Raw genomic sequence first — 24,153 nt, forward strand, 5'->3', positions numbered from 1 at the left:
TATTAAAATGTACTTGTATTGTAAAACCATGTCTTAGCATGAAATATCTTTCTTGTCAAGCACACTTTCTAACCAATTCAAGTTACAAGTCATGCTCCCTTTCTTTAGTAAGGTTTGATGATGTTTTACTATAGTGTTTATATATATATCTATATCAGTAATTTTACTTACCGTAAATTCCTTTTTTCTTAGTATAGTGGCAGTACTTACAAGTGGGATGTTCCTTAGGGTTCTGGACAAGAAGCTCCCCCTTCTTAGAATTTAATTGCTGTGCTCCGCCTGCTGCCTCCATATAATCTGTAACCCAGAGTCACAAACCAGTAATACAAAAGAACCAAACGGAGACCGAATAATGCAAAGAATTTAATCTATTTGAAAGAGGAGGGAAAGCCAGTACTGCCACTTTACTAAGAAAAAAGAAATTTACGGTAAGTAAAATTACTGTTTTTCCCTTCGTATAGTGGCAGTACTTACAAGTGGGATATAGCAAGACCCCTGCATAAAACAAAGGGTGGGAACTCAGCAGGCCACAGCTTGTAGCACCTTACGCCCAAAAGCAGCTTCAGATGATGAGAATACGTCCAGCCTATAATGCTTGATAAAGGTATGTAATGAAGACCAAGTAGCAGCTTTGCAGATGTCTTCAGGTGAGGCGGCTGCTTTTTAAGCCCAGGAGGTCGCCATAGCTCTAGTGGAATGAGCCTTTAACGGGAAACTAAGGGGAATCCCTTTGGATTGATAAACCAACCTGATTGTATTTGTCAGCCATCTGGCCAAAGAGGGTCCAGAGACAGCACAACCCCTGTTAGTGCCTTGAAAGTATACAAATAGATGATCTGAGGATCTAAACCCCTGAGTCTTCTGAAGATAGATATTCAGGGCTCTTCAAACATCTAGGAAATGCCACTTTCCATATCCGATGTAGGAGATTGACAAAAAGCCGGCAGGACAATAGGTTGGTTAATAGCAGCACTAGAAATAACCTTAGGCAAAAAAGAAGGCTTGGTGTGCAGGACCACCTTGTCCTGATGAAAAATTGTGAATTCCGGAGAGGAAGAGAGAGCTCGGATCTCACCTACTCTTCTAGCAGAGGTGATAGCCACCAGGAAAGCCGTCTTGATGGTAAGCAGCTTGATAGGAACCTCCAGTAATGGTTCAAATGGTGGTTCACAAAGGGCTTGAAGCACCAGAGACAGATCCCAAGTAGGGAAAGGTACTAACTTAGGAGGCCTCTTAAGCCTTATGGACTTAAGAAATCTACGTATAAGCAGGTTTGAGGCAATGTCACGAACCAGGAAGTGACTTAGAGCTGAAATCTGGCCTTTGAGCGTAGATACTCCCAGGCCGGCTTCAAACCTATCTTGCAAAAAATAAAGAATTTCCGGGATAGAAGCTTTGGCCGGACCAAACCTCGAAGTGAACACTAGGTTCTGAACTTCATCCAAACTCTGAAATAGATTTTCGAAGTGGACAAGCGGACAGAAGACAGCAACACGTCACATAAAAGGTCAGAAAGACCATGACCTTGAAGGATCACCCTTGCAGCAGCCATGCCGTCCGGTGAAACATCTCCAGGGTTTCCACGGGGAGAGTCACATTCTCCAATATTTGAGAAGAGACTGGGAGATGCCAACGTGAGATTGTCATGTTTTCCACTTCTGAAAAACAACTTCTGTTCGGCCAGAAGGGCAGGACTGCCAAAATTCTTGCCTTCTCCCATCCTATTTTCTGAACAATCTGTGGTATAAGAGCGATAGGAGGGAAAACATAAGCCATGTCAAAGTTCCAAGGGATCGATAGACCGTCTAGGACATCTGGGTAATCTCCTGAATGGAGAGAAGCAAATCTTTGTACTTTTCCATTTCTCCTTGTGACCAACAGGTCTATCTCTGGCCTGCCGAAGCGTGAAACCAGCTCCAAGAACACTTGGCTTGACAGTGCCCAGTCTGCCTGAGACCAATGGCTTCTGCTGAGGTCGTCTGCAATAATGTTTAGAGACCCTCTGATATGGGTAGCTGATATTGCGAGAAGGTTCGCTTGGCCCCAAGACATTATGCGGTAGCAGAGATCTTGTAGAGCTTTCACCTTCGTGCCTCCCTGGTGATTCAAATAAGCCACTGTAGTGGCGTTGTCCGACTGAATCCTCACTGACTGATTGGTGATGGCTGAACTGAAGGAAACCAGTGCCTTCCAAACCGCTTTTAATTCCCTGAAATTTGAGGAAGCGCCTGCCTCCACTCTGTTCCAAAGACCTTGATGGAACTGAGAACCTAGATGGGCGCCCCAACCCGTCTGGGAGGCATCTTTGGTTATCGTAATCCACTGTTTCTGTGCAAACGATAGGCCCTTTGAGATGTTGCTTCTGTGTTTCCACCAGTTCAGTTGTCTTTTCACCCCTTCGGATAGGTGGAAGGGAGAGTCTAGATCTTCCTGTTTTCGTGTCCATTGGGAAAGAATGTCCCATTGTAAAGGTTTTGATTCTGCCTTTGCCCAGGCTACAGCCAGGATTGCAGAAGTGAGGAGGCCTAGTAACCTCATAGCATCCCTGATTGAGTTTAGGTTTTTTTGCAGCTTTGATGCGGCTTTTAAAATCCTCATTTGTTTCACTATTGGTAGAAAAAGAGAGAGGGACTGTGATTTTACTCGAAGACCCAAGAATTCTAGACTTCGTGACGCAGTCAGATTGGATTTTTCCAGGTTCAGGATCCAACCGTGATCTTTTAAAACCTTCATTGCAATCTTGAGATGAAGATTTAGCAGTTGTCTTGATTGGGCTTTCAGGAACCAATCGTCCAGGTATGGAACAATCGAGATACCTTTCAGACGTAAAACTACTGCTATGGGTGCCAGGATTTTCGTAAAAACTTGAGGAGCTGAGGACAGGCCAATGGGAAGAGCCTTGAATTGTAAATGGAGAATCCTTCGCTTTCTTGTTAGAACTGCAAACCTGAGAAACTTCCGGGAAGATTCTGAAACCGGTACATGGAGATAAGCATCTTTTAATTCTAACTTTGCCATGTAATCTCCCTTTTGTAAAATGTGTGTCACAGACAGAATACTTTCCATACGGAACTTCTGGTACGGTATGCAGGTGTTTACTTGTTTCAGGTCTAGGATCGGCCGAAAGGATCCATCTGGTTTTTGAACCAGAAAAAGGCGTGAGTAAACTCCCTGAAATTTCCAATGTTTGGGTACCTTCTCTACCACATCTTTTCTTAAAAGAAGAAGAGCTTATGTTAGGAGTGCCTCTGTTTTTACTCTTGAAGGATAGCTTGACAGTAGGAAGGATGGGCGTGGTTTTGATGAAAACTTTATTCTGTAACCTTCTGAAACGATTCTTGTAATCCACCCATTTGAAGTACTCTTTTTCCATTTATGGGCGAAGAACCGAAGGCGTCCTCCCACTCTTATGGCGTCAAAACTTTCTCTTTTTGTCTTGCCTGTTGGATTCCTGTCTAGACCACTGGCTGTTGTTTCCACCATGTTTTTGAAACCTGCGAAACCGCCCTTGGTAACGAAAGGACCTCTGACCCTTGTACTGAAATCTTTTATATCCCTGGGTTCTTGATTCCAGAGGTAGGGCTTTCTTCGTATCTGACATCTGTCTAATAATGTCTTCCAAAGGAGTCCCAAAAAGTTTGTTCCTCTCAAAGGGTAATTCACATAAGGATGCCTTAGACGCAGTATCAGCTGTTCATGTTCGTAGCCAAAGCGCTCTTCTGGCTACTGACGACAAACCCATAATTCTCGCTGATAAACAAAGAAACTCATCAGAGGATCTGAAAGGAATTCATTGGATAGTTTCAGTAGGAACAAGAGATGGGAAGGATCTGTATCTGATTTTCCCATAAGGGAATCTTCCAGGGCTTGTAGCCAAACGCTCTGAGAACCGCTGAACCTGCAATTTCAGCTCTGCACTGATATCCTGCGGCCTGGAATATTCTTCTACACAAAGTTTCGGCCCGTTTGTCCATTGGGTCTTTAAGCCCTGAGACTTCGCCAATGGGTATAGTGGTTTTCTTTGATAGCTGGGCAATCTGAACATCCACTTTAGGAAGATCTTCCCATTTTTCTTCAGACTGTAGCTTGAACAGCAGTTTAAAATGCTTTGAAATAAATGCACGTCTTTCAGGATTCTTCCATTCTCTATGAAGGAGATCCAAGATTTTAGGAGACATTGGGAAACCTTTAACCTTACCCTTGGTAGGTTCAGTTTCTTGTACCGCCGTCGTCACTTCTTTAATAAATTTCTTCAGCTCTTCTGGTGGAAAACCCTCCTCCACACTTGAAGCCAGGCTGGAAATATCCGAAGGTGAAGAAAAAGAGCATTCACCTGAAGAGACGTCAGACACAGAAGGAGATCTATTCCTCCTACGCTTTGTGGGCAGTTTCTCCCGAATAGCCGGTTCTTTTTTCACAGCATCTTTAAAAGATTCAAATGTCTGGGAAAAATTTTCCTGAAACCAGCCCAGGAAGGATGCCATATCAGTCTGCTTGGCTTTTTCTAGCAATTCCGTTGCGCACTGATTGCATGTTTTTTTGCGACATCCGTCAGGTAGAGGTACCACACATTCCAGACAACATAAGTGCTTAGATTTGCTTGTGGCTTTTTTCGGAACAGAAGTTGACATCTTGTCTTTATCTGTTTTATCTGGAGACATAGGACTGGACATATCTGGGAAAAAAACACCAGAATAAATTCATTCTAGGAGCATGCATAAAGAAAGGTGAAAAAAGGAGAGTTGAAATAGTTAAATCTCACCTCAAATCACCTAAGATCCATGTAGGAGGGCTGGTGACACGGAGAACCAGGACTGTACACCCACCCTTGGGGTCAGGAAGGTCCTGCACAGCCGTATAGGTCCAAATTTTGAATTTGGCGCCAAACACCGTTTCACGCATGCTCAGTAGCGCAATTCTGTGTTCGGTGGAACGCAAAGCCTCCCGGGCGTGTGCGCATGCGTAATGAGCAATGAAGGAGGACCGCCCGGGAACTCTGTCAGAAAACCACAAAAGCCAGTACCCGGTCGCGTTCCGTGACGCAATCCCGGAAGTACTATTGCCGCTCAGTTCCCGCCCGGGAAACTAACCTGTGCTGACCACACCAAATCTGCACCTGCACTGTGGGGAAACCTGTCCGTCCCGTTGCCGGGACAAGAAGAACTGGTTTGTGACTCTGGGTTACAGCTTATATGGAGGCAGCAGGCGGAGCACAGCAATGCAATTCTAAGAAGGGGGAGCTTCTTGTCCAGAACCCTAAGGAACATCCCACTTGTAAGTACTGCCACTATAGGAAGGGAAAAATCAGGCTCACAACAATACCTCACACCGTGAATGAATTTATACAGTAATGATCAGTCACAGGAAAGGTATAAACCAATGACATTACTAGGCAAAGGCAAGAAGAATCATATACAGATTAGTTAAGGATCAATCACGTCAGTACCTACATTCAAAGAAACATATTGTAAATAGTACAAATTATGCCAAACAGTATAATCAAATTTATTAGAGACAGTTGTGTAACATAAGTAGGAGATATGTAATTGTCAGGATACTGATGAGAAGGTGGTAACCAGAGGCACATGATCCATTGTGGCAACCGACACATAATAAGCAGGATAGTAGAAGATATTCAGTTATCCTTATGAGAATAAACAACCACTTACTTACTGTTACCTTATCTTCATATAGTGATGAAAGACTAATGGCAGAGTCTATGGCGATAATAAGCAGTTTGTATTATCTGTAAGATATCAACACCAATACAAGTATATAATCCACAAGTATTAAATCAATGCAATGTTAGGAATGACCATAACTTATACCGATCTAGGTACAGAGACCATGAAAAACATATCAGTCAAATGTTTGTCATCAACAAGCTGCATTACATTATATTATGTAGGATGAATCAACCACTTAAAGCCATACATTGGTTGCAAATTCCAGATATAAGGACCCCTAGAAGAATCCCCATGAATATCAGAAGAGAGGACTGTAATGGAGTTACCTGTTAAGGGGTTTCCTCTCTTGTTCTGGTAGCAGGTGAATTTTACCTGAAATAGTAAACCTGGTAGAAAGACCATCCAGTGTCAATTAAAATACTTGCAATACAAAGTATCGAAAACTTACCTGGATCATATGAGCCTAAAAGAATACCTTTAATTGCAGATAGGAAATTATAATATTCCCCTTCACAACAGGGGAATCTTGTCAGAAATTTCTGAACATTAATTCCTTAAGAACCAAAAGCATGCCACCCCTGACATATCCTAAAGGGATTGCCAAACTCTCAGGTCCCCAAGGGATAAAAGAGAATACTGCATATAAAAATTAGTACATTCTCCAAATTATAAAGATTATGCTTTAAGGAAATGTACTCAGTTCTAAAGAATATGTTAAACCAATTCCAGAGAATTGAGCAAAAAACTGAATAAAAAGCACAAACCAGACCAGAAGTAGTGAATTCTTCAGAGTAGAAGTTTGCGGAAAAATAAAATGATACTAAAGTTAAGACCAGGAGAGAAACAAGCCAATATGAACAGCTTTTAAATAGGGTAATGGCTTCAGAGTTACCTACTTATGAGAACGATTAATAGCCCAATTTGTGCTCCTGCAACCAGCATGATCTACTAAGCTGTGCATCAGTAACAGCATATATCTGAAGGTTAAACACTGCCACCAAAATTGAAAAAAAAAGAGAGGAAAGGATATCTGGCAATAGAAAAACTTTGATAAATGGTCTCATGTATAAATACATAGGAGTGCACACAAAAAGGCCTTAAATTTGTTAAACAGTACCATGCTCCATTTTGGAAATTCAGGTCTCCTCTCCTGGGAGAGGCACTCAGACAGGTTCAGAAACACCTGCAATCCATCTGAAGTGGTAAAATGTGTTAATTGCTTATCCTGAAACACCTGGGAGAAGGAATCTAATACAAAGCCAAAAAGTAGCATGTTTCCTTATCTACTTCATTAAAAAACTGAAATAGAAAATCCACAGTAGGCACTAGTTACTTACCCAGTACAACAGTGCATTTGCTAGAATTGGGCTGCATTACATTTCAGCGCAAAACAGACCTTAGATCATTTGTATATATTAAATCTACCAAGGCTATGAATAAATTGGGGTTATATAATAATAATACCAACCTGCATCAGATTATATGAATCACATACATTGTGGATGTTTCTTAACAGCACCCTATGCACATATATATCAGTTACATATACTGAGCCTGTTTAAACAGTAATCATACATAGCCTACCTCTGCTATATACAGTGACAATGTGCCTGCACCCATATTAAGATTATATGAGAGTGATAAATTGAGGCTGTGTTTTCAACAGAACGTCATGCACATATTATACTACTCACATATACTGAGGTTGTGACTAATAACACACACATAGAACCATTATTAGAGTGGATTCATAGAGGATGTGTCTTATATCATTCACATATATTGTGTTTCCACTAATATATCAAGCATATAGTGAACAGATCCACTGAAGCAATGTCCACACCAACTTACATATAGAGCATGTAGAGGACATATACTGAGGCTCTGTTTTCAGAGCAAATAAAGAACACAAACTGAGGCAGATACTTACGATCAACTCATACATAGACAATATAGTGGATATATATACTGAGGCTGTGTCCTCATAGTAACTCATACACAGAGCCTATAGTGGGTACATAAACTGAGGTGTGTCCTCACAGTAACTCATACATATGGCCTATAGTAGATACATATACTGAGGCAGTGTCCTCATAGTAATTCATACACAGAGCATATAGTGGGTACATAAACTGAGGCTGTGCCTCCATAGTTACTCATACATATATCCTATAGTGGATACCCATACTGAGGCTGTGTCCTCACAGTAACTCATACATATGGCCTATAGTAGATACATATACTGAGGCAGTGTCCTCATAGTAATTCATACACAGAGCATATAGTGGGTACATAAACTGAGGCTGTGCCTCCATAGTTACTCATACATATATCCTATAGTGGATACCCATACTGAGGCTGTGTCCTCACAGTAACTCATACACAGAGCATATAGTGTATACATAAACTGAGGCAGCGTCCTCATTGTAACTCATACATAGAGCATATAATGGATACATATACTGAGCCTGTCCCCATAGAAACTCACACAGAGCATATAGTGGATACATATACTGAGGCTGTGTCTCAATAGAAACTCCTATATATATCATATAGAGGATACTTATACTGAGGCGGTGTACTCACAGTAACTCTTATATAGACCATGTAGCGGATACATATACTGAGGCCGTATCCTAGTAACTCCTACATAGAGCATATAGTGGATACGTATACTGAGGCCGTGTCCTTATAGTAACCCATACATGGAGCATATACTGGACACACTCTGTTCAGACGTTAGAGCATAAAGTGAAAACATACCGATGCTGTACCACCACCAGATTATGTATGGATACTGAGGCCCCGTGGTCTCATATGCAGTATATTCTTCCACTTTCTGGAAAAGCCTGCTTATTTGCGATAATGCACAGATAACAGCAATCAATGCCACATATCTTGATAGAAACAAGTGTGTGTGGACTTAGAGGTAGGTTTTTAAAAACCTATCATATACATGTGTGTACTTCAATCAGTCACCCAGAAAAGTTCTCTTACCTTGGATATTTCTCTGTCTTCAGGACTGTGAAATTCCAGCAGACTTTATACAGCCAGGATATCCATTATTAGCACTCTTTTTCACAATGCCTCATTGCATCATAAGCACTCTTTTTTCACAATGCCTACTTGCATTATCAGCACTCTTTTGCACCAAGCATCCTTTCATGTATAAACTTACCTAAATGCTCACCACACAAACCTCCTAAATGTGACCTATTTGTTAGAAGGAAGCCTAATGTAAGCAGCTGTGAGGGACTGAAAGAACAGAGACCCAGGTGCCTATACTAGCTTTAATCTAAATTACTAATGCACTTACCTGAACAGCTGCAGGCCTGTGTTTCAGTGGCAAAATGGGGATTTGAACAACTGACAGCCTAAACTGTTTAAACTATAGGCTTCCATCTGTACCCCATATGCCGTCCATCATCACCAGTGGGAGGAGGTTTAACCAACCCCATACAAGGTGGAACACATAGAAAAGGAATACCCAGGAAGTCACCTTATGGAAATGCTGTTTACTGGGTCTTCAAGGATAAAGGCTTAGACTCGGCTGGGCCTCATGTATGCAGTGGACAGCTGTCATCCCCTCAGGGAGAGAGATAGGCCAGACTCCTGATTGCTGAAGAAGGTACCCAGGCTGGCAACTCTTATAGATGTGCTGTTTGCTGGGTCTTCAGGGGTAAAGGCTTAGACTCAGCTGGGCCTCATGTATGCAGTGGACCGCTGTCATCACTTCAGAGAGAGAGAGAGAGAGAGAGAGAGAGAGAGAGAGAGAGAGAGAGAGAGAGAGAGAGAGAGAGAGAGGTCAGACCCCTGGTTTCTGAAGTAGGTACCCAGGCTGGCAATTCTTACAGATGCTGGGTCTTCAGGGATAAGAGGCTGAACCCTGGCCTGGCTTCATGTAGGCAGTATATCACATTCATCCCTTGAGTGGGTACCCAAGCTGGCCTGTTGCTGGGTCTTCAGAGATAAGAGGCTTAACCCTGGCATGCAGTGGACCATTTTCATCCCTTAAGGGAGAGGTTGGGTCCGACCCCTGGTCACTAAAGGGGGTACCCAGGTTTGCGGTATTAACAATAGTGCGTTGCTGGGTCTTCAGGGCTTAGAGGCTGAACCCTGGCAGGGCTACAAAAATATTGCCTGGTGAGCATAAAAGAAAAATTCTAGGCCTGCATAAGCAGACTCCTTCCAAACTGCTGTGAAGGACAGGAAAAAAGACTGCCTGATGGGAAGGGGGAGGATCTATTTATACCAGTTTCAGAGTTCTATTTCCTGTCCTAAAAAGACTGGACATACCCCATTTGCAATACCTTGGGTTGTCTACTATTGCAAATGGTATGCCATCATAGGGGTAATTTTCATTCTTGGGCTACCATAGGGTCACAAAGGCAACGTAAGCAATCTGGCAAATTTTAATGTGAAAAAAATGAAACACAAGCCTTATATTTGATGCTGTAACTTTTGAAAACACCATAAAACCTGTACATGAGGGGTACTGTTGAACTTGGGAGACTTCGCTGAACACAAATATTTGTGCTTTAAAACAGTAAAAAGTATTGCAGCAATAATATCGTCCGTGTAAGTGCGCACTGTTTGTGCGTGTAAAATGCAAAAAAATTCACTTTTACTGGCGATATCATCGTTGTAATACATTTTACTGTTTTGAAACACTAATATTTGTGTTCAGCGAAGTCTCCCGAGTAAAACAGTAGCCCCCATGTACAGGTTTTATGGTGTCCTGGAAAGTGATAGGGTTAAATATAGTGCTAGCAAATTAAATTCCCTATACTTTCGGCATGGGTTGTCACGCAGGTCCCGCTAATTGTAATTAATTAGGATACCTAATTATGTAAAAATATTACATAAATATATGTGTAGAATTAATATATGTATATATACACATATGTGTATATATATGTATATATATATATATATAATTTTTAAATATTTTTATTTATATATACGTATATATTTATGCATATAGATATATATATTATTTCATTCTACGTGTATTGTGATATAAATATATATATATATATATATATATATATATATATATTAATATTACAATACAGTTAGAACGAAATAAAACACATCTATATATTTTTTAATAATTTATTTTTAATTATTATTTTAATTTTATTTTTTTTACGTATTTACATATTTATTTTTTATATTATATAAATATATATAACAATAATTACATATATATTTAATCAGTATCAGTCTTCGTGTAATTTGATATTAATATATATATATATATAATTATATATATATATTAATATTAAAATACACCTAGACAGTGTATGTGTGTTTTTTTACACTTATTTTAATTTTACACTTTTTTAAATTTGATTTCAGCCAGCAGGGGGACTAACTGTCATTACAGGCAGTCCCCCTGCTGGCAATGCTGCAGCCAGCTATCCCGGCCATGTGATTGTGAGGTCCTCGCAAGGACCTCACTCTCACATGTCCCGGGGGGGCTGAAGAGGACGGAGGTGCCGCAGGGGGCTCCCTGGGAGTCCCCCCAACCGCGATCGCCGGCGTGGGATCGCCGCCGACCGGGTAAGTAAAAAAAAAACGGAGGGCGTACAATTAAGCCCGGCGGCGTTTAGAGCCGCTTAAAAAAGGACGTAATTGTACGCCCTCCGGTCTTAAGGGGTTAATTTGGTTTGTTTTTTTTGTGTGCACACCTATGTATACATGAGACCATTCTACAAAAGTGTTTCTATTGCCAGGTATCATTTCCTCTCTGATCAAGATAGGAATGTTTTTTTGTTAAGTTTGGTGGCAGTGTTAACCTTCATCTATATGCTGATTACTGATGCACAGCTTAGTAGATCATACTGGTTGCAGGAGCACAAATTGGGCTATTAATTGATCTCATAAGTAGGTAACTCTGAAACAATTACCTGACTGTTTTCTCTGGTATATTTATTTTCTTTCTAAAATCTAATTTAACTGATTTAAAAGCTGTTAATATTTGCTTTTTCTTTCACCTGGTCATAACTTTTTATTTTATTTTTTCTGAAAAATTCTCCTGGTCTGGTTTATACATTTTATTCAGTATTCTCTTTTATTCATTGGGGACCTGAAAGTTTGGCAATCCCTTAAGTATATGTCAGGGGTGGCATGCTTTTGGTTCTTAAGGAGTTAATGTTCAGAATTTTCTCACAGATTCCCCTGTTGTGAAGGGGTACATTATAATTTCCTTTCTGCAATGAAAGGTATTATTTTAGGCTCAGATGCTCCAGGTAACTTTGATACTGTGTATTGCAAGTATTTTAATTTACATTGGAAGGTCTTTCCAGTTCCTAGACCATTCTACCAGGTTTACTATTTCGGGTAAAATTCACCTGCTACCACTGGCATAGGCAACCTTCGGCTCTGCAGATGTTTTGGACTACACCTCCCATGATGCTTTGCCAGCATTATGTGTGTAAGAGCATTATGGGGGATGTAGTCCACAACATCTGGAGAGCTGAAGGTTGCCTATCCCTGTGCTGCCAGAACAATAGAGGAAATCCCTGAACACCTAGTTCCATTATGGACCTCTCTTCTGATATCCATGGGGATTCTTCTAGGTGTCCTTATATCTGGAATTTGCAACCAATGTGTGACTTTAAGTGGTTGATTCATCCTGCAAAATATAAGGTAATGCAGCTTTTTGATGACAAACATTTGACTGATTTTTACATGGTCTCTGTACCTAGATCGGTATAAGTTATGGTCACTCCTAACATTGCATTGATTTAATACTTGTGGATTATATGCTTGGTTTGGTGTTGATATCTTGCAGATAAAACCAACTGCGTAGTATCACCATAGGCTCTGCCATAAGTACTGCATCACTATCTGAAGATAAGGTAAGAGTAAGTGTGTGGTTGTTTGTTCTCATAAGGATAACTGAATATCTTCTTCTATCCTGCTTCTTATGTCTGTTGCCACAATGTATCATGTGCCTATTGCATATCTCCTACTCAGGTTGCACAACAGTCTCTAATAAATTAAATTATGCTGCTTGGCATAATCTCTACTATTTACAATATGTTTATCTTTGAATGTAGGTACTGACGTGGTTGGCCTTCATTGCCTACTTATAATTTAGTAGTTGCCACAATTTCTACGGTTCATACCGATATTTCTTTTTTCCTCAACTAATCTGTATATGATTCTTTTTGCATTTGCCTAGTAATATTATTGGTTTATACCTCTCCTGTAACTGATCATTACTGTATCAATTCATCCACGGTGTGTAGTATTGTTGTGAGTCTGATTTTGCAATTTATATTCATTGTTGCAGTGTTTCTTATAACCAGCTTATAACTTATTTCTCTACTAGGCTCTGTCTCTTTCTGACAGGCAGATATTGATTTGTTCCTGTATCTACAGGTAAGTAGTTCACTAGGCAAGAGGACGCAATGTGAATTGTCTTTAATAAATACATCAAGAAAGTAGTGGGATTCTCAGTGTAATTCTCCCCCGTTAAATAGCCTGGTGTGACTGTTCTCATCCAACAGTGTCTGATTGTTCCAGTATGATTTCTGGAAGTTAAGCGTTTGTCAAGGTTCTGATTTGATGATGCCATCCATTTGGTTTTAAATTCATATCAGAGAAGGACATTATCCTTTCTTGTTGACATAATAGATCTATAATTTCTAGACCGTGTCTGGGTTTCATAGAGGTTCTCTAGCCTTGTTCCTTCTCTAGACTAGGCTATCAGGGCCTTAATGCCTATTTGGCTCTATATTTATTCAGGATATTTCGGACATTTGAATGCCAGGAGGTTGCTGACCTTGCAGCCTCTAGGGTAAACTAACTTGTCTGAGCAGATTTTATGACAATATCCTATTGATTGCTTGTTTGGCTTTTTTAAAGTCTTCTATGGTTTATGCAGCTCAATAATGCTTTTTATAGCTATTAGCTGTTTTTGAACTCTGTCCCTCACTCGATATATATACTGCTTGGGTATTCCCCATGAGTAAATGCTGCCATGATTGATCAGGAATAGGGAAAATTGTTTCATACTTACCGTAATTTTCTTTTCCTGATCTTTATTCATGGCAGCATTACGTTCCCACCCATATACTATAAGAGTTGTGAAGCTAGTTACAAAGACTGCCTGATGGGAAGGGGGAGGATCTATTTAGACCAGTTTCAGAGTTCTGTTTCCTGTCCTTTCTGCTGTAAGGGGAGGAGCTAACCAATGAGCAAATGCTGCCATGAATAATGATCAGGAAAAGAAAATTACGGTAAGTATGAAATTTTTTTCCCTAATATATATATATATATATATATATATATAAACATGTGAAAGGACTCATTATAAAATAAGTTACAAAAGAAATCTCAATCTAAACCACAATATATTTTAGTGCTATTCTCTTGGTTTCTACAGTAAAACCCATTGCCCATTTGTCAGCAAATATAGTGTTCCAGATCTAAGTTCATTTTATTATGACTTTTAAACAGTTTGAAATTTAAATTGAATCAGTACTACGGGATTAACAGTCTTCATGTTCATATATTTTTGTTTTAATAATTTTATTTTTTATTATTCAGAAGTATCTGCATTTGGATTAAACATGTCTTATCAAAGTAACTATACCAAACTAACAAAAAAACAAAAAAAACACAAATGAATGAGGAAATATGAATTGCAATCTGCAGATATTCATGGGAACAAAAAGTGTATGATTGAGTCTGCTAATGACTCAGAGTTTGTTTCAAATACACAGTCACTGCCTTAGTAATATACTGCATAATAAATAGAATAATGTGTTCTGACACAAATTGCAGGACTTTTTGCCAGATAAACAAATGCATACATGGGCAGAATGTCTTTGTCAAATATAAGCAATAAGCACTCAGTCGAGTTATTGCAAACAATAGGACATTTAAGTATTAGAAATGAATCAATGAGAGTAAAGCAATGGCAAAATATAAAATTATACAATGGCTTTTGGGCAATTTAAAGAACATTGTTCAATAGGGAAATTTACACAGAGTGTGCAGAAACAAAAAGGATGATGATCACATGAAAGCAAAATTTTTCGCAATTTGCAGCAGTATCCCATTCATTGAAAATAGGGGGTAGCAAAAAAGTAATAGGTTAATTAACACAGATCTAGAAACTGAAAGAAAATATGTGTGTATGTGATGGTGCTTGTTATTAATTTACGTGACTTAGTGTGAAATCAACAGCTATAGTACTCTGTGGGAACTCCCAAAGAAAACCCACTAATATATATATATATGTAAACCAAAGATACCACAATGTTTAGGTGAAATACCACCAACTTAACCCCTTAAGGACGGAGTCAATAGTACACGTTCTGATCAAAACAAAAACTGGAATTCCCGCTATATGGCTGTTCAACTGTAATTCACCTCTTTCATATTAAGTGCACCCACACTTATTATATATAATTTTGTTCAGGAGAAACAGGACTTTCTCATGAACTATTCATGTATGAAACATAATTTATTATGAATAAAATAAAAACCTGTTAGAAATAAAAAAAAAAAAATTGTAGTTCCGCGTGACATTTTAGCTGTAAATGTCATGATACTGTTTGCTTTTATTGCAATAAAATGCACATATTTGTATTCAGCAATGTCTCACATGTAAAACTGTAACCCCCATTAACAGATTTTACAGTGTTTTGAAAAGTTACAGGTCAAATATAGCACATTCCATTTTTCAATTTTTTCACATAAAAATTTGCCAGATGAGACCGTGTGGTAGCCCAGGAATGAGAATTACCCCTATGATGGCATACCATTTGCAAAAGTACACAACCCAAGGTATTGCAAATGGGGTATGTCAAGTCTTTTTTAGTAGCCACTTAGTCCCCCCTCCCGCGGGGCTGAAGGGGTTAAAACCCCTACAGCCACTTACCTGAATCCAGTGTCGATGTCCTTTGGCGCTGGGTCAGGCTCCACCTACACTTTTCCCCCGCCGACGTCAGCCAGCGGGGGAGACCTTATGCGCATGCGTGGCAGTGGCCGCACACGCATTAGACCTTCCCATAGAAAAGAATTATTCAATGCTTTTCTATGGGGAATATCTGATGCTGGAGGTCTGTCAGGACATTCAGTGTCAGATAATGGACCAAAAGTCTGTTTGGATTACGGAAGCGCCCCCAGTTGCTATATGGTAGACAGCCACTCAGGGCAGACTTGGAGCTGCAATGTAAACAATGTTTTACATTGCAGCACTAAGTGCAATAGGGAGACAGCACCCAGACCACTTCAATGAGCTGAAGTGGTCTGTGTGCCTACAGTGTCCCTTTAATATTCACAAGGAATACTATGCTAACTGTTGCAAAAAAATTTAGGAAGATATTGAGGAAAATAAGTGAAAACAGTTTCTTGTTTGACGGTAACTTATTTACTTCAACTTTTTTCCCCTCTATTGATTACTTTTTTTGTCAGTATTGCACTACACTGATCCTTTTATGAACCATTTTAGTTTGTCTGATATGTTTTCCCAATTCTTTTTTCATTAGCAAAATTTGGACTATCTAAACATATGACTGAAATGTGGCTGTCTCGAGATAATTTATTTATTTATTTATTTTTTTCAAGCAAAGAGGTTCTGCCAAAACATTTTTTTTTTCATTGTGCACATGTTTAGGCTTTACTGCAGTTTTTTTGAGACCGGGATATACGGGAACAAATAAGAGAACATAGTAGTACAAGATACAACAATAAGCAACACAGAGGTCATGGGGCACCCGGGGTCAAGTATTTTTTTCTTGTGCTCCTCTAGAGAAAGTAGGACCAGCCACAAGAGAAGAAAAAGTTTATACCTCGGCAGTCAGATGCAGGGCTGGCAGCTCCCTTGGAAACTAGCAAGATAAGATGAATTGGTAACTGTTGGAAAAGCAACAGCTGCTACATGGCAAAATGTTAAATGGAAATGGCCACTGCACACAGGCCACTTCATTGAGATTAAGTGGTCTGCATGACTTTAGTATTTCTTTAACCCCTTAAGGACACATGACATGTCTGACACGTCATGATTCCCTTTTATTCCAGAAGTTTGGTCCTTAAGGGGTTAAACTGATAATATTAAATATATCTGATAAGTGAGCTTTAATGCTCTCATACATGAAGATCTGACCAGACGTCTCTCAGTTGGGTTTGATTAAATCATTCCAATATCAATGTTTAACACAAAATTATGAAATAAAAGAGTTGGTGAAGATTTGCATTAGTATGAACATGAACATTGCATTTAAGATTAAACGCCTCCAGACAATTTGCTGGGTGTTCTGACATGATAAATGGGTCACTCACAGTGATAACAAAGATTATGGTAAGGAGAGCAATATTTTCACAAGCCTATAATTGCAGTGATGTTTGTAGCTATAAAAAAGTCCACTTTGCAATATTGGTGTCATGCAACATTTCAATTTGTGTGTACGCTACGTCCTCTTTTAAATAGAACCACAGCCATTGGCAATTTATGGGTCAGACTGTGTGTGACCTGACTAGAAGCCATTTTATGACTGCTATCTGCTTACAAAGTAGACCCAAACATTCTACTTGATAAGTGGAACTGTTAACAGGGATAATTCACATAATTGACATAAGCCCTATTAGCACAGGTTTATGAAATGAGATAAGACTACATATATAGGAAATAGAGACCCTTAATTAGAGTATTTTCCTGGGGGAATCTTCCAGCTGCTGCCCTTTGCTGTGTTATTGGACCAACTTTAGAATCTGTAAAGGTAAGTAATTTTTTTTTGTTTCCTAATTTATTTATTTTTTTTCCAACCTAGTCCTCTTGGACCACCCTCAGTCCAGGCTTTATACATTTCCCTGTTTTATTCCAATAGAGATAATGACAAAACTTGGACTGTTGGTGGTCCCTGAGGACTGGGTTGGAGAACATTGTTTTAAAGGAACACTATCGTGTTGGGAATACAAAACTGTATTCCCAATTCTATACTGTCCTTATGCCCCCACCCCTTGTACCCATATCCTTCATGTTTTGTTTTTTTTGTAAATCTTTCTTTTATTATGGCATTTGCATTATGGGGTACAGAATATAAAGAGGGGGTACTGTGGGGTAACATGAGTAATTGACGGCAAGATGGTATACAATACATCCCTAAGAAAGACTGCCAAGATTTTTTTTTTTTTTGTAGGCGTCATGTAAACATAACAATACAAGCTTGGTTAATATAATGATTATAAGAACAAGAATAATTGTTGCTTAACAATGCTAGTTCGGCTACCCCGATGTATTCCTAAGGTATCAACATGTCTTACAGTGCTATAGGAGCCAGTTTGTATTTAATGCAGCGAGAAGTCATAGTTAGGAAAGGAACGGGTTAGTAGTCATCGCATATAGAACCCAACATGCAAGAGTAGGTAAAAGGAACGAATATAACATTACATTGTTTCCTATGCAGGGCTGCTTCAGGGTAAGCATGCTTTAGGTAGGGTCATGCCAACTGGGCCATCGCTAGGGTTACTGAAGTAGGTGAAACTTCTACAGATTCATATAACCTTTGCTCTCAACATGTGTGCGATACAATAGCATTTTTAACTGTGCGTAGCGTTTGCCAGGGAATTAGTATGCATTCTGCGGATTGGAACGTAAAAACATAGCTGTATGATCATCATCTAGTATCTACACGATAAGTGTTACGCAGCCTGAGGCAGGTAAATTTTATCATATGGCAAACTATGCATTTTCTTTGTTTAAAGTATTGGGCTGAAAAGACACACAACATGTGCATATACGACTAACTGTGCTCAACTATAGTAGCCTCACAAAATATTACGTTCAACAGGTTAAGGTAAGAGAAAATGGTAACGTCGTCGACAACTGGACAGTTCCTAGTCAGGTGTGGTGGTGGTGTAGCTGTCCGTTAGTGAGGCTACATCAGCCTATACCGTTGTTGGGCAGAACCGCCGTGCGTGTCCGAGAGGTGGGGAAGATGGCCCCGGCAATTTGTAGGTTCCATAGTGATGGGACTTGGTGCGGGCCTGCGGTCGTCGTCTGCCAGCCCCAGGCTCCCGTGAAGGCTGTCACCTGTGATCCACAGACTCGGTTGCTCGAGGAGGCCGGGTCTTCCCTATTTCGGGCGCCATGTGGGGCTCGGATGTTCTGCCGCCGCCTGCGGCGTGTGAGCCTCCGACGATGTGGTCGGTGCCGTGGAGTCTGACTCCATGTGGTCTTCAGCCCGGGAAGGCATTGTGGACGGGCCCCAGAGCCGCGTCCCCGTCTTTGTAGATAGAGCTTTGGGCCAGGGGGTGCATCTTTGAGCTTGGTAGGAACTCCGTTCCCTGAGTGGAGCGGACTTAAGTGTGCTTTGGGTTTCTCTCGTCTCTTCCGCTTCTTGTCGGTTGGTATCTTATGAGTCTTGCGACTTGTGAAGCTTGGTGCATACCAGGGAGGGTGTATTGGGTCAGGTGGCAGGTTCATGTGTCACGGTTTGCTTTCAAGCTTCTGCCAAAAGGCCGAGAATAGCTTATCAAGGCGGACCTCCAGCGGCTCCAGTAGGTCCCTTGTTTTGGGAGACCCTGTGGAGTCCGCCATCTTGCCTGCAGCTACACAGAGTGGTCGTCATTTGCGGGTTACCTCTTCATCGCTGGACAGCAGGTAGTGGGTAGCCGGGACCGGGATAACCCCTGCCTGTCCATAGGGGGGGGAACGTGGGCCTAGGCGCTGTCTGTGAGCCGTCGCCAGCAATGGAGGAGCGGCCGCCTTCCCCACGCCGGTCGTGCTCGTAGGCTTCGGGTTGCTTTGCCGGGTGTTCTGTTGTCGGTGCCCGGTGTTTGTCATCAACGTGTAGCTCTCGCCAGTGGCATTCCGTTGGTGTCCCATTTGCCGGGTTTTGGAGTCGATTTGTGGCTTTTTTCTCGGCCGGTTCAGCAATTGGAGCGGGAGCAGCTTTGACTTGCGTCCGCTTAGCTTTGCGTACAGGCCACGCCCCCTCCCCCCTTCATGGTTTTTTAAGGGTTGAAAAAACATTTTCTCACTCTCCTTATTCCAGTGCCGAAGTCTCTCAGTGCTGGCTCCACGTCTACCTCCTCTGAAGTCAGCATGTACATTAGACCGTCCCCACAAGAAAACATTGAATCAATGCTTTCCTATGGGGGATTTGAAGATGCTGGATGTCCACATGCAAAGCATGAACATGTCCAGTGTTTCACATGGACAGACAACAGAGGCACGTAAATAGACAAATAGAAAGGTGGGTGAAAACAGTGAGAACTAAGTGCAGGCAAGCCGCTGTATGGAGGTCACTCCAACGCCAATGACAAGAAACACAAAACTGAAACATACAGGGTGCCACAGTCACTATAATAGTATTGATATAAATAAGGGATCTTGAAAAATAGATATTGATGATAAGGTAAAGTTAAATTTATTGATGAATAAAATATAAAAAATCACAGCACTACATATGTGCAATATATCAAGTATACAAAAGCCAAAATAGGCTAAGAACCCTAGGCACAACAGCTTTAACAAAACATGGTACTAAGATAACAATAAAAGTGCAAGTGCTAAAGTGTAGAATAAATGAAAGGAAAGTGCACAAAACCAATCACTTATATGGGTCAAACACACTTAGCAGAAACATATACTGCATAGGCAGTATATAAAAACACAGCATACATGTATATAAAAACTGCTGATACCGGGGCCATGGCCAACCACGAAGCTGCATGGCCGTGCACTAATACAGCTCCGCTGGGCCTGTAAGTGAATCCACACTAATCGGAGACATAAACTAAACATGGGGAAACCCAAATGACAAGAATGCCACCAGGAGTAGAATGGAAAAACTTGGTGCAGAAAACGGGAACATTAAACCGCTATTTTAGAGATACTCTGGATCATGATACCGGCGTGAAGGTAAACAAGATGGCCGCGGCAGACTCAGAAATCGACTTAGACCCATCTAGCCCAGCGCAATCGGACATATCTAATAAATCCCAAGACCTAAGAAGAGAAGCAGACATGAGGGATTTACTGAAAAACCTGCCTTCAAAAGACTTGGGCCTCTATGCTGAGCAAACTAGAGGCAACATTTCAAACCAAGATCGAATCGATTGAAACCGAAGTACAACAGGTTAATCACTGCGTTTCGCACCTGGAGAAAGAAAGGGACGTTATTCAGGCACAAATCACCAACCTCTCCTGTATGCTGGAAGCTGAAAATCAACGTGGCTACACCCCATTGAAAAAGCGGAGACCGGATAACCGACTCTTCTCACCTAATAGATGAATCCCGTCGGATCAAGGAGGGGGTAGCGGCTAACCCGGATTTTGCCCCCACACCCGACGACCAATAAGAATTGTTACCAGAAAAACTTTGACTCAAGACTACCTTGGGATCCCCACCATCCTCTCCCCCTGGAAGGTCCTTTGCCCCTCCTCCCCCCTCCCCCCCCCCCCAGTACAGTCTGATTGCCCTGGGACTTAAACACCAGCACAGCCTGAACATCAGTTCGGACAAGCCACTTAGGATCCCAAAATAGGATGAGAGCTAATTCATACCCTGTACAGGACTTAATCATCGGACTGTCTGAAACAAAAGATAACTGCTCAGCTACCACGGCAGGTTACCCAGACGCATGCCTGAAACCGGACTTTGCAGAGACAGTAATTGGCACAAACTTTACTTGGAGAGTCGAGTTGAAACCCCGTCTCTAGGCAGGTCATATAGCTCCAGGCTGTAATACTGTAATAGTGTTTATGATGTTTTGTTGCTCTCTTGCTGTATGGATAACTTACTCCCCTCCTCCCCATCCATCCCCCCCTCCATTCCTTCCCCCTCTATCCTCTCCCTCTCTCCCCAAAATATCAGCACACTCAATGTTCCCAGGAATTTTGTTTTTAAGGGAGCTAACTAGTTCTCCCCAAACGCATTTGTCTCCTAAACGACCCATCAAATACTAGTGGAATTCACTGATGCGGGCCTGCACTTGACCACCCACCCGATAAATCAGTGGTTCCTCTCTTGCACGGAGAGAGAACTTGCATAGTAGAGGTTCACCTAGAGGGCCAAATCTTATAGACGGGCAGTTGCCTAGTCACATTAGACGGGGGACCAAAGTGGATAGGGGGGTGAGGGCTATACCCCTCCGGGTCACTTTCACGGCCCTCAGGATACAATTGGACAGTATTTGTTTTAAGTTAAAAGAGAGAAACAGTGTTTTTATTTTTGTTTCCTTTCCGTTAACTTGGTTAATCCAATCCTTTACCTCAATTTCCATCTTTTTTCAACGGTGTACAATAGGTCGATAGACCCATAAAACATAAATTCACATAGCAAGTAACATGATTCCCAAGATAGATAAGGACCCCAGACAGGTCATACCTAAGATTAAGTGGCTCTTAGCTTTGCTTACACTTCACTGTTCCTGACCATACTCAAAACAGAGATACAAACTTTACAACTACGCACAACATGACCACCATTTGCATCCATCTGCAAAATGCTCGGGGGCTGAATACCCCAGAAAAACGCTCATTGGCCCTAGAAGATTTCCACAGACATAAAGCAGAAATTGTTTTTATTCATGAAACCCACTTTAGGAAGGATTCGGCCCCATCTCTTCGAAACTGCAGGTAATCTGTGGGATTTTTCCTTGACTTCCCTGACACCAAATCTAAGGGAGTAGTGATACTAATAGGCCAACATGTACCCTTTCAACTCATGGAACAGAAATCAGATGAAATGGGTAGGTAAATTTTCGTGAAAGGGAAAATTGGTAACGCAGTAGTCACCCTGGCGAATCTGTACCTCCCTAACAAGAAACAATGCCAGGCATTGCAAAAGATCTTACACACACTATCGCAGTTCCAAGAAGGCATTTTGCTCCTGGGAGGGGACATGAACATATCACTGGATAGTGAGCTAGACACATCAACCACACATAGTAATTTCAATCTATCAGCCCGCATTAGATTTCGTAACATACTACAGGAAGCTAGGCTGTCTGACTGCTGGCGAACACTACACCCCACCAAAAAGGAATACTTTTATTCACCTCCTTCGGGAAGCTACTCCAGGATTGACATGCTATTCCTACAACACAGTCAATTGGAGCTACTGACGGATGCTACATATGGCCAAATTACATGGTCGGACCATGCCCCACTCTCAGTAGACCTAACAATACCATCCCTACCCAAATCTCGTCCTCAATGGAGACTGAATGATCTCCTGATGAACTACCCAGATAATACTAACATAATAAAAGATCACCTAACCCAATACTTCAAAGAGAATGCACTCCCAGACATGACTCCAGCCATGGTTTGGGAGGCACATAAATGTGTAATAAGGGGGGAGTTGATAAAGCTAGCCTCCAACCTGAAACGCATGAGAGTGAGTAGAATTCTATCCCTTACCAAACAGATAAAAAATCTAGAGGACCAACACTCCAGAGACCACTCATTAACCACATACAAGACATTAATAATGTTGCGAAGTGAACTCACAACAACCCTCCATCTCTATGCAAAAAATAAACTTGCCCTAAATAAACATACATACTATACACAGGGAGGGAAGGGAGGAAAGCTGCTGGCACAAGCTCTGAAACAGGAAAAACAATCAACATTCATAGCGGGCATACAACCCCAAAATGGGAAACACACACAAATGATGCCTGATATACTGAGGGCATTCACTAAATACTATACAGAGATTTACAATCTTAGGGACTCACCTCCGGATCCCGCTGAAATACACAACTTTCTTCAAAAACGTATCAAACTCACACTCCCAACGAACGAGAGAAATTTCCTAGAAAGCCCTTACTTAGCAGAAGAATTCCACTTTACAGTCCGGAAACTACCAGTAGGGAAAAGCCCGGGCCCGGATGGCCTTACAGGCAAATACTACAAAGCAATGGCCCACAGCCTAGAACAACCCTTCCTTGAGGCCTTCAATGCCAAAGACCTAAAACACGCAGTCACACTAGAAGCCACAATAGCCTTGATACCAAAGCCGGGGAAAGATCCAACCAATTGCGGGAGTAAATTTTCAAGCTGGACAGAGGTGGCAAGTGGTGTCCCTCTGGGTTTTGTTCTGGGACCCCTTCTATTTAACATCTTTATAAATGATCTTGAAATAAGCATTGAAAGTCATGTTTCAGTGTTTGCAGATGACACAAAACTGTGTAAAGTAATACAATGCGAGCAAGATATTACTGTGTTGCAGAGGGATTTAGATAGACTGGGGGACTGGGCACTCAAATGGCAGATGAAATTTAATGTGTAAAAATGCAGAGTTATGCACTTCCGCATAAAGAATGCACAAGCAACGTATTCCCTTCATGGAAGCGAATTAGGGATAAAAACACACGAAAAGGACTTGGGGATTGTTATAGACAACAAACTATGCAACAATGTGCAATGTCAATCAGCAGTGGATAAGGCCAGTAAGGTATTGTCATGCATGAAAAAGGGCATTCATTTTCG

The sequence above is a fragment of the Pelobates fuscus genome, chromosome 2 (assembly GCF_036172605.1).
Source record: "Pelobates fuscus isolate aPelFus1 chromosome 2, aPelFus1.pri, whole genome shotgun sequence".
Classification (NCBI taxonomy): domain Eukaryota; kingdom Metazoa; phylum Chordata; class Amphibia; order Anura; family Pelobatidae; genus Pelobates; species Pelobates fuscus.